This window comes from Halichoerus grypus, chromosome 4 (genome assembly GCF_964656455.1).
Source record: "Halichoerus grypus chromosome 4, mHalGry1.hap1.1, whole genome shotgun sequence".
In the NCBI taxonomy this organism is placed as follows: domain Eukaryota; kingdom Metazoa; phylum Chordata; class Mammalia; order Carnivora; family Phocidae; genus Halichoerus; species Halichoerus grypus.
In genome coordinates this window covers 36501946-36511711 of record NC_135715.1, presented here as the reverse complement: position 1 = coordinate 36511711, position 9766 = coordinate 36501946, and the positions used below count along the sequence as shown (strand labels likewise).

The window sequence follows — 9766 nt, the reverse complement described above, 5'->3', positions numbered from 1 at the left end:
TACTTAAAATAAATAGATAGGTAGGTAAGTAGGTAGGTAGATAGATAGATAGATAGATAGATAGATAGATAAAATAATATAGAAAATTAAGACATCTTAGAGCCTCAAAAATTTTCCTGAAAAATTTTTAAGTTACATTTTTTCCCCTATAGTCAAAATTTTATTTACAGGAGATTGTAGATTGGTTAGTTATTAGAAATCTATTTGAAAAGATCAAAAATGGGGCACCTAGGTGGCTCAGTCATTAAGCATCTGCCTTCGGCTCAGGTCATGATCCCAGGGTGCTGGGATCGAGCCCCGCATCAGGCTACCTTCTCAGCGGGAAGCCTGCTTCTCCCTCTCCACTCCCCCTGTTGTGTTTCCTCTCTCGCTGTGTCTCTGTCAAATAAATAAATAAAATCTTTTAAAAAAATTAAAAAAGAAAAGGTCAAAAATTAAAATAATTGCTTTATGCTTTGTCCCATAAATAGTAAGTCATAAAATCTTTGTAGGTTTTATCTTAAAGAAGGACCTGAAAATTTGAAAGCAGGGTCAGGGAAAAGGGAGTGGAAGCTCAAGGATATATTACTGAGAACAAACTCTGTACAACTAACTTCATTTATGACAAGTGGGTAGAAAGAACAAACCAGCCTTCTTCATTTTGTTTCTCAATCCTTGCTTTTGGATTAAGAGGTGTGCATCAGCCACTTCCTGAGGTAGCACTTAATGGAGAACAAGAATTCCTAGTAGCCCCTGAAGATCTTATATTTATCCCACTGGTAGGAGAGAGAGCACTACATTTTAAACTTTCAGGAGATTCTGCTCCTGTAATAGATACTTCAGTTGTCCTCTTTCCTCCTTCAGTCCATGCTCTGAGAGGTGACAGAATGGGTGATACTGGGAGAGGAAAGATTCAAACCAGCAAGTGTCTGCTGCTCTGCAGGAGTTTTCCATGAGCATCCATACTCTGCTGATCCATTTCTGCAATCCATTCCTCCATGCTGCTTGGTGTTAGAGGTTGTGTTGCTGCATGTCACTTGCATAACTTGTCGCTTGTTTGTTTAATTCCTGAAGTCCATCCCCATTGCTATTCTTCTGGCCCAATATTATTTTTCCGATATGCCTTGATGAATTCTGCGTTGTCAACTCAGCCGTTTGTGCCAGGATGTCCTTTCTTTGTATTAATGCCTCTTTTGTTCTAAGCTATTGCCCATCTCCCAGTACTGGGGGCTCTTCTGAGAAATTGGGGATTCTGGCCTGCTGAGTGTTTGAATGGGAAATGCAGAGGGGCTTCAAGAAGTTAACAAAAGGAGACTGGGCTTTGTTCTCCAGATCTTCTGCCATGTGAGAGACCCTCCACCACTGAGTATGAAGAGGTAACTCTCTTCGTTTGCATTCTGATTGTCTGCACCAAGTAGGTAAGGTCTTCTTTTCTCAGTTTTGTTCCTTGTCAATCATTTCCATAATTGGAGGAATTTGTGGAGCAGGACGAGTTTGAACAGTCCTTAATACATACTGCAAGGGAGAGAATTCTGAGTTGATCTTCTGCCTTGGTGGTGTTATTTGAGCTCAAATACCTGTGCTGGAAGATTGTTGGCCAGATTCACACTATCTGGGGAGGTTGGTAACTGAGATAGTTTAACAGACAAGTTTTCCCGTGGGAACTCAACCACTTCTCCCTTTCTGAACATCAATGGCAAAGAGACATTAACATTTATAGCAGGGCCCTCTGATTTATCTATAATTTTCCTAATCATGGATCCCCCTTCTGATGCCTGACTTTCTTTGTTGCTGTTTATCAAAGGACAGTTCTTCATGGCATGTGTGAGTGATATAAGTTGCTCATCTGTTGTGACCATGTACTGCTGAAGTCTTGCCTGGGTAGCAGTATTTTCTTCTCTAAGAAGAATTTCTGCTGTAAGTGCATCAGTGAGCTCTCGATGATCACCTAACACTCGTTCCAGTTACTGCCTTATCTCTACTTTATGCACCTGGAGCTCACTTTCTTTAAGGTACCAAACCAGACAATAGAGAGAGCTCACCAGTGATAGAGTGAAACCTGTACGACTGACTACTCCGTAGTCCCTTGACCTCACATCCTGTCCACCATTCATATTCTTCCACTTAGTGTTCCACTTCATGTATCACGGGTTTGAGGGCATCCAGCCTGGATTTTTGCTATTTGGCAAGTCTGTGGAGGCTGTACTAGCTGCTAACGTGGTTCTGTTGTGCTTGGAAACAGCATGCAAATCCGGTTTTCCTTTCACTTTATTTAACAACTGTTTTTGCTTCCTTGAGTTTAACACTTGTCCCACAAGATAGCCTGAGTCTAGAGTCTCAGTAGATTCTTCAGATTGAAGCCTGGTATGGATTCTCCTGACAGCATCGGTAGCATTGAGAGCCAGCTTTTTATTCCTCTGATGGAGGGGGCAGATGATGGAGTTCCTGGAGGGGTTGTTATTTGTGACTGTGTTGCTATTTTCTGCTGAATATCAGTCCACAGTTTATTAATTAACTCAGAATCATCTTCCTTTAGTTGGTGGAGAAACTTGTCTGCATTCCTATTTGAGAGTTTAGAGCTATCCAATTCATTCTCGCTTTCTTCTGACTGGCTGTTAACAGTTCCTTCTTCTTCATCATTTATTTCATTAAGAGCCTGAGGCTCCATAACAGATTCACTAATAATGGTCTTGGTGACAGGGTCTTGATTTACCACGATGAGACCTTGAGAAGAATTAGGAGCCATTGTTACATTCAGAAACGCTGTGCACCTATGAGAATCTTAGTTGATTCTAGTATAAGCATAATGCCAGACGGTAGTTCTTCCTGTATTTCTCTGGGTTGTCTTTTTCTTTTTCTTTTGTCCTGTACATTTCAAATATTCATAGGAAAGGAATTACAGAACATTTCACTCCTTGGACACATTTCAGGATAGTAAAAAATCCCCTCATCTTACTGAAGATTTGCTTACATTCTAGAATAATAATAAACTTAGACACACCATCCCCTGAGAGACATCTGATTAGATTTCAGTGTAACAAACCAAGAGATCTTACCCTCCTCAAATCATAAGACATTTTGACATTTTAGATTAAAATAAAGTCTTTTTCTCCCAAAGGGCTAATGGGGTGGCATACCAGCTGCCCAATATAAGCACTTAGAGTTATAATTTTAGAGCACCTCTCCTGTGATATGAATACACTTCATACCCAAATAATAACTGATTCTCACTGTGGGCAATTGGCTGATTGTTTGTGTCCACCCAAAATTTGTTTGTTGAAATCCTAACACCAATGTGATTGTATTAGGAGGCAGAGCCTCTGGGGGTGATTAGGTCATGAGGGTGGAGCCTTTGTTAATGGAATTAGTGCCCAAAAAGAGGCCTCAGAGAGCTCCCTCCCCACTTCCATCATGTGAAGACACAGCAAGAAGATAGCTGTCTATGAACCAGGAAATGGGCTCTCACCAGACGCCAAATCTGCTGGTGCCTTGATCTTGGACTTCTCAGGCTCCAGAACTGTGACACTGTGTGTTCCAGTGAGGACTGGGGCTCAAAGAACTGGCACCAAGATCCTATCCAGGCTGGTGTTCTTGGTGTGAGTAATGCATGGCCTATTTCTCTGCAGTATGGTACTTCTGTCAGGATATACATGCAATTACATAGGCTAACTTGTTTACTTGCAAGTAGGGTAAGTCTCAGACCCTTCACACTTTCTGACATAACATATATTACATAAAATATTCTACACAAACAAACGTTAGGTACTTGTTTCTCAAAAAAGAATAACATCAGTCTCGATAATATCCTTAGTATTTAGGGTTTTTTTTCCTCAAGATCTTGGTGTCTCTGGCTTTTGGTTTATGATACTATTCAAAAAACAAGCAAGCATCATTGGCTGTTTTAAAAATCAACAAACTGTAATTAAGCTGAAAGAGCATAAACTACTGCATGTATATAATAATCGGGTATATATGCAATGACTTCTGCCACATATTTGGGGAGCCCATAGGTGGCTCCGGTAGGTGGAGCATTCCTAACCACTTCTGGTTAGGCATTGCCCCATTGGAATCGATTTTTGCTCAAATAAGTCATAAAATGTTTAATATACCTCAATTTATCTTTTAACCATACAAAGCCGTTCATTGTATCCCTCAGTTTAATAAAAAAGGCATTTTTGCTGTGGGTTTGATTGTCTCCATCATCTGTATATCAGCTCTAACTTTTTCTCACTTTGAAAATACAACTTCCTCGGTAGGCAGGGGAACAGGTTTGCCGTTCCAAGCAATAAATATTTCATTAAGAAGTGTCAAGATCTTTTTGAACAGGTAGAGAAAGTCTTATAGAACTCTACTTTATTTTCAAAATCGCTATTATCTTCTACAAAGGGGCAGATGTTGTCTGAGCATAAGAAGAATATCAAAATAATGATGCCCATTTAAAAAGTATTATTCTGTGTTTATAAAGCCAAGGGGATATTATCACTTGAGACATCCAAGCAGAAATAGTATAGCTATCATCATTTAAGATAATAGACTATATAACTTCTAAGGTTTCTTTCTACTCTAAGAACATACTTTGTAATTGTGTAAGATAATAATGCTGTCTGTTGCATCCATTCTGAAATTGTGCACAACACTGATTTCAAAGTATGGTTCTCTTTCAGTTCTCCCTATCTCAGTGAATGGTACCAATGTCCATTAAGTTTCACCAGCTTAGAAACCCAGGCATCACTCTTTTTACCTCTCCCCTTTAAATAGAATCCATCACTAAGCCCTTTGATGGACGCTCCAATTTATTCACATCTGTTTCATCTTCACCATCACTAACCTCATGCAAGGTATAATCATCTCTTAACTAAACTATTGAATTACTTCTGTCTGAACTACAAACAGAACTCAAACCTTAAGGTCACATTGTAAGAAAATGCATATTTAAAGTGCTTATGCTAATCTTAGGAAAATAAACATGCTATAAATTCACATTTCTTTTAGTACCTATATACTTATACCATCTTATGTCCAATCCTCATAATGTAATCTAAATAGTGCCCTCTAATACATCCTAATCCAAGCCATCATTCTTTCTTTTTTTCTTTTTTTTTTTTTTTTTTGTTCTTGATCTGGGCACTGGGGAAGAAAGAAGTTTTGGGAGGGAAGCAAAAATTTCTATGTGACTTGTTACCAAAAGTCCAAAATCTTCATATATCTTAAAATTAATGTGAGTCTTCTGTTCTTCACAGTGGCTCACTTGGATTAGCAAATTACATTGATAATGACTTTCGGCAACTGCAATTTCATAAATTTTATTAGGAAAAAAGTCCTCCGGATGTGTTTAAGCACTATCTTTTTGTATTAGTTCTTAAAAGGGCATATGTTATGAAAGTTCATCCTGAAATATCAAAAGTGACCATGAAATTTGCCATGCCAGTACTTAATCCATCCCAGAAGTGATATGCTTTTGTCAGGTTAAAATGATAATAGTATATATCCTCCTTTGGTCTCCTTAGTAAATGACACTATTGAGGATATGATTGTCCCATGATGTCAAAGTCGCTGAGGCAGTGAAATGAACTTTATCACTCATATCTAATAGAGAGGGTCACTGAACTGTATTAAAATTAAACCTGCATTTTATTTCCTGGAATAGACAGAATATGAGCAGAAACTGAGTTCCAGTATTTCCAGTTTTGGAAAAAAAAAAAAAATAGCTCTACTATTTCAAAAAGTTTTGGAGGGCAAATAAACTTCAGATCGAATTTTTTTTTTTTTTTTTTTAAGTAATGAATCAAATTTGCTTTGCAGTTTCTTCCCCATCCTGGATTTCTTTTTAGTTAATCAAACTCTCCAGGTTGAAGATTTCCTCTCAAACACTTTTATGTAGTTAAGTGTGGCCCTTTAACTAAATCTTGGCTGATAAGGTAAAGGCAGAAGTGCTGTCTATATGTCAGGTGCTTGGAATTTTAATGGCTCCCATGAGTGCTTTCTTGTTATTATCTGTCTTTTCCTGGTTTGTGCTGCTTTTAAACAGATGTGGTGACAAAGTGCTAAAGACCCGCATTCCCCAAATGGAAAACCAATAGAGCCTAAGTACATGGGCAATGGAATGGGAGAAGGCTGGGTACCTGGGGACTCCATGACACAGAGCTGCCATACCTGGCTTGCATACCTTCAGACTTTATATAAAATACAAATGCACTCCCATCATCTCCAGTTCATGACACTTTGATTTTGGTGCTCCCACTAAAATCTAATCCTGATAGATAGAGTGACATTTCATGGGAATAAAGGTGTTCAGGTCAATAAACCTTTAGAAACTTCTAGAACAATTAACATGCATGTGATGTTTTTATTGTATTTTACAGAAGTATTCATCCGCATTAGACAAGAAAAAAAATTAATAGGGATCCTTATCACAGATAATTTGAGACTGCTCAGGCAACACTTATTATATTTATGTGTGTATACGTGTGTGGAATTATTATTTCCCCCATTCATGAATAAATATCTAATGGAGGACAGGCTTTATCTGAAGAGCTTAAAATTGCTCAGCAGGTGTGAAGTCACTCTGTGTCTGCTCTCAGTTTCTATTGGCCCTGAACGATAATCAGGAACCCCCTTTAGCTACTCTTGGAATTATATTTCCTGCGCCAAACATGTTCCAAAACCTAGATAGGAGAAGAGTCCCAAGTATCTGTGTGAGTCTTGAGACTCTAATAGAAATAGTAAGAGTGTTTTGTGCTAAAATCTTGATCTTGGGATCATCAAAGTTCATGATGTGAGTGTATAATCATAGGTCCAATTGTGGAGAAATATCTACCACTGAACAAGTTAATTTTGGTCAAGAAAAAGGTCAATAGAAATGACAGTTCTTGAATAACCCAAATGGTTAGAGTTCAAGGTAAAAAAACAAGTGAAATGTAATCACTGAAGGGCAGAGAGAGGAGGGTGGGGGAAGTGAGGGACAGGAGGGAAGGAGGGAGAGAAAAAGGACAGGAGGGAGAGAGGGAAAGAAGCAGGAATGAAAACTGTTATATTTTCTATAGCTTTTACAGGTGTATGGTAGTGATGTGATTTCACACAGGAAGTAGTTTAAATAGGGCAATGGCTAATTTATTAAATTGTTGTATCATACCATAGCAAAAAAGGAAATAAAACTTAAATATAATAGTCACCATTCTTCTACAAAAAATATTATCTCCCCCCCAAATAGCCTTTACAAAAAAGAAAAGAAAAGCAGGTGATGCATGCTTCACAAACAGCAGAATATTCTTATTCCTTGTCTTCATGATTTTCCAGGCAACGTGCAATTCATTTCAATTTTGTTCTTTTATTTATTGCTCAATTTTGTTTTTTCTTATTTGCTATTGAAGATTGCTATATGAAGTCTATCAAATATACAACTTAATGGATACTCCAGCCTCTGGTTTTACTGATGACTATGAACAATAAGACCAAAAAAAAGAGAGAGAGAGACAGCTTTATTATTACCTACTGCCACTTAAAGATAAACCATGGCTCAGTTATTAGGGGGAATTAGATGTCTTTTTCCAATCAGATATGGAGAGAATGTAATGCTTGAGGGTAAATAACATTTAAGTAAGAGGCATAAATATAATTAAATTACAATTCTCAAAACAAGTAAAACAGTGCTGTATCTCAAATAAACAAAAACAGTGGTGATATATTGTACCTGAGATGTATCTATATCTATTTCTATATCTATACATAAATATTTATTTAAAAGATTTCATTTATTTATTTGAGAGAGAGAGAGAACAAGTGCGAGGTAGGGGCAGAGGGAGAGGGAGAAGCAGACTCCCTGCCGAGCAGGGAGCCAATGGGGGCCTAATCCCATGACCCCAAGATCATGACTGAGCCGAAGGCAGTCACTTAACTGACTGAGCCAGCCAGGTGCCCCACACGTGATATTTTTAAAAGGAGTGAAGAGAAATAAAATTTGGTTAAAAATTAAATAAATGATATAATTGTAATTATTGAATGTGTCTAATACAGGTAATGACCAATCTTTATCATGTACTTATTTTCTTTCAGGTATTGTATTAAATCATATTAAATAAAGAGTAATAACCCCATTTCACAGATAGAAGCTTACTCCTATTTTACACGGCTCTCAAGTGGGGGTGCCCAGGGTCCTGGGATGGAGCCCCATGTCAGGCTCCCTGCTCAGTGGGGAGTCTGCTTCTCCCTCTCCCTCTGCCTCTCCTCCTTGCTTGTGCTCTCTCTCTTTCTAAAATAAATAAATAAAATTAAGAAAAAAAATGTTTGTATGGCTGTCAAATGAATAAGTTTATCTTAGAACAGGGGGAAAAAAGAAAGGAAAATAAAGCAAAACTATATAGTAAATAGTAAATAATAAAATAATAAAACAGCAACAATAACAAGAAAAAATATCTTAAAGAACCAGAAATGAAAATGTAGAGAAGGAAAAGCTTTCTCTTGATCCTCTAGGGTCCCTGGCTGGATCTGAAAATTAAATTGGTGAAGACAGATTAAGAGGAGAAAAGCATACAAATTTATTTAATATATAAGTTTTACATGACATGGGAGCCTTCCTAAGGAAATGAAAACCCAAAGAAACACTTAGACCTATGTACTTTTATGCTAGGTTTGATGAAGAGTAGACAGCTGTGAAGGAATATGGTAGGTTGAGGAGTATAAGGAGTATGACAGGTTGAAGAGTAAGCAAGTTCAGTCTATTTATTGAGATTCTTCAAGGTGATCTTTGTCTTCAAAGATAAGGATATTCCTTTCCTCTGGGTATGGGGAAGGCGCCTCTCACTTGTGGGTTTTATGACCTGTTTCAGAAGGACAAGGGGCTGGGAGAGAAGGTCAGAGTGATCTTCCTGCATCGGCCGTTTTCTCAAATTCCTTCAGCTTAAAATATTCAATGTGCGAGGGTGCCATATTTTGGGGTAATGTGTAATGAACCCCTTCAAAAATTATATTTATGCTAGTGTTAGGTAGGTATTGACTACTGGAAGACGTAACATTGGATTTTTTTTTTTTTTTTTTAACAAATACAGCTATAATGTTGGCAGGCATTACACTTCAACCACTCTCAGGCAGTTACTATACCTTTTTATAAAAGAACTTTAGGAATCTGAGAGGATTATCAGTTACCTAATAAACATGATACAACTAATTTATATTTTAACAAACTGAAAATATTAATGACAGTCTGCATCACTGTAAATACCAACGTGGCAATTGTAACAGGGATCTCAAGCTTGCTATCCCTTTTGAAGAGCACTCCAAGAAACATCAGGATGACATCGGAAATAAAAAAAGAATTTAGAAAACCTATGGTATTCAAAAAGAGAAAATTTGGAAAATAAAACTGTATCTAGTCTGTCAGCATTATAGCTGTTTCCAAAAGACCGCTGTTGGAGTTTAAAATACAAGAGCTCATTTAATGCCTAATAATTTAGGGCAATCATCTTGACTTTTTCATCTTTTTTTTTTTCTCTACTGTATTAAAATAAGAGATTTGAATAGAGGAAATCTTATTGTGAGTTCAATATAGGAAGGAAGACTGTAAAGGAATGAATTTAATTTGCTTGTTAATTAGTAATTAACAACAAAATGTTAGAAGTGGGTTTTCACTGCTCAAATTCTATGTGTTTAAATTTTGTGAATTAACTAAAGTATTTTAAAGACAATGCCCACCCTTGCAAGAAAAAAAAAAAAATCAGACCTGTGGACTATCCCTCACGGATAGTATATGAGGTTATGATCCTGTGCTCACCCACTGGTGCAGTAATAGTTC

At 37.3% G+C, this 9766-nt stretch overlaps 1 pseudogene; it reads right to left on the bottom strand.

Moving 5' to 3' along the window:
• Positions 1-598: 598 nt before the first annotated feature.
• On the bottom strand, positions 599-4123 carry LOC118554072 (spindle and centriole-associated protein 1 pseudogene; annotated as a pseudogene).
• Between the last annotated feature and the right edge of the window lie 5643 nt (positions 4124-9766).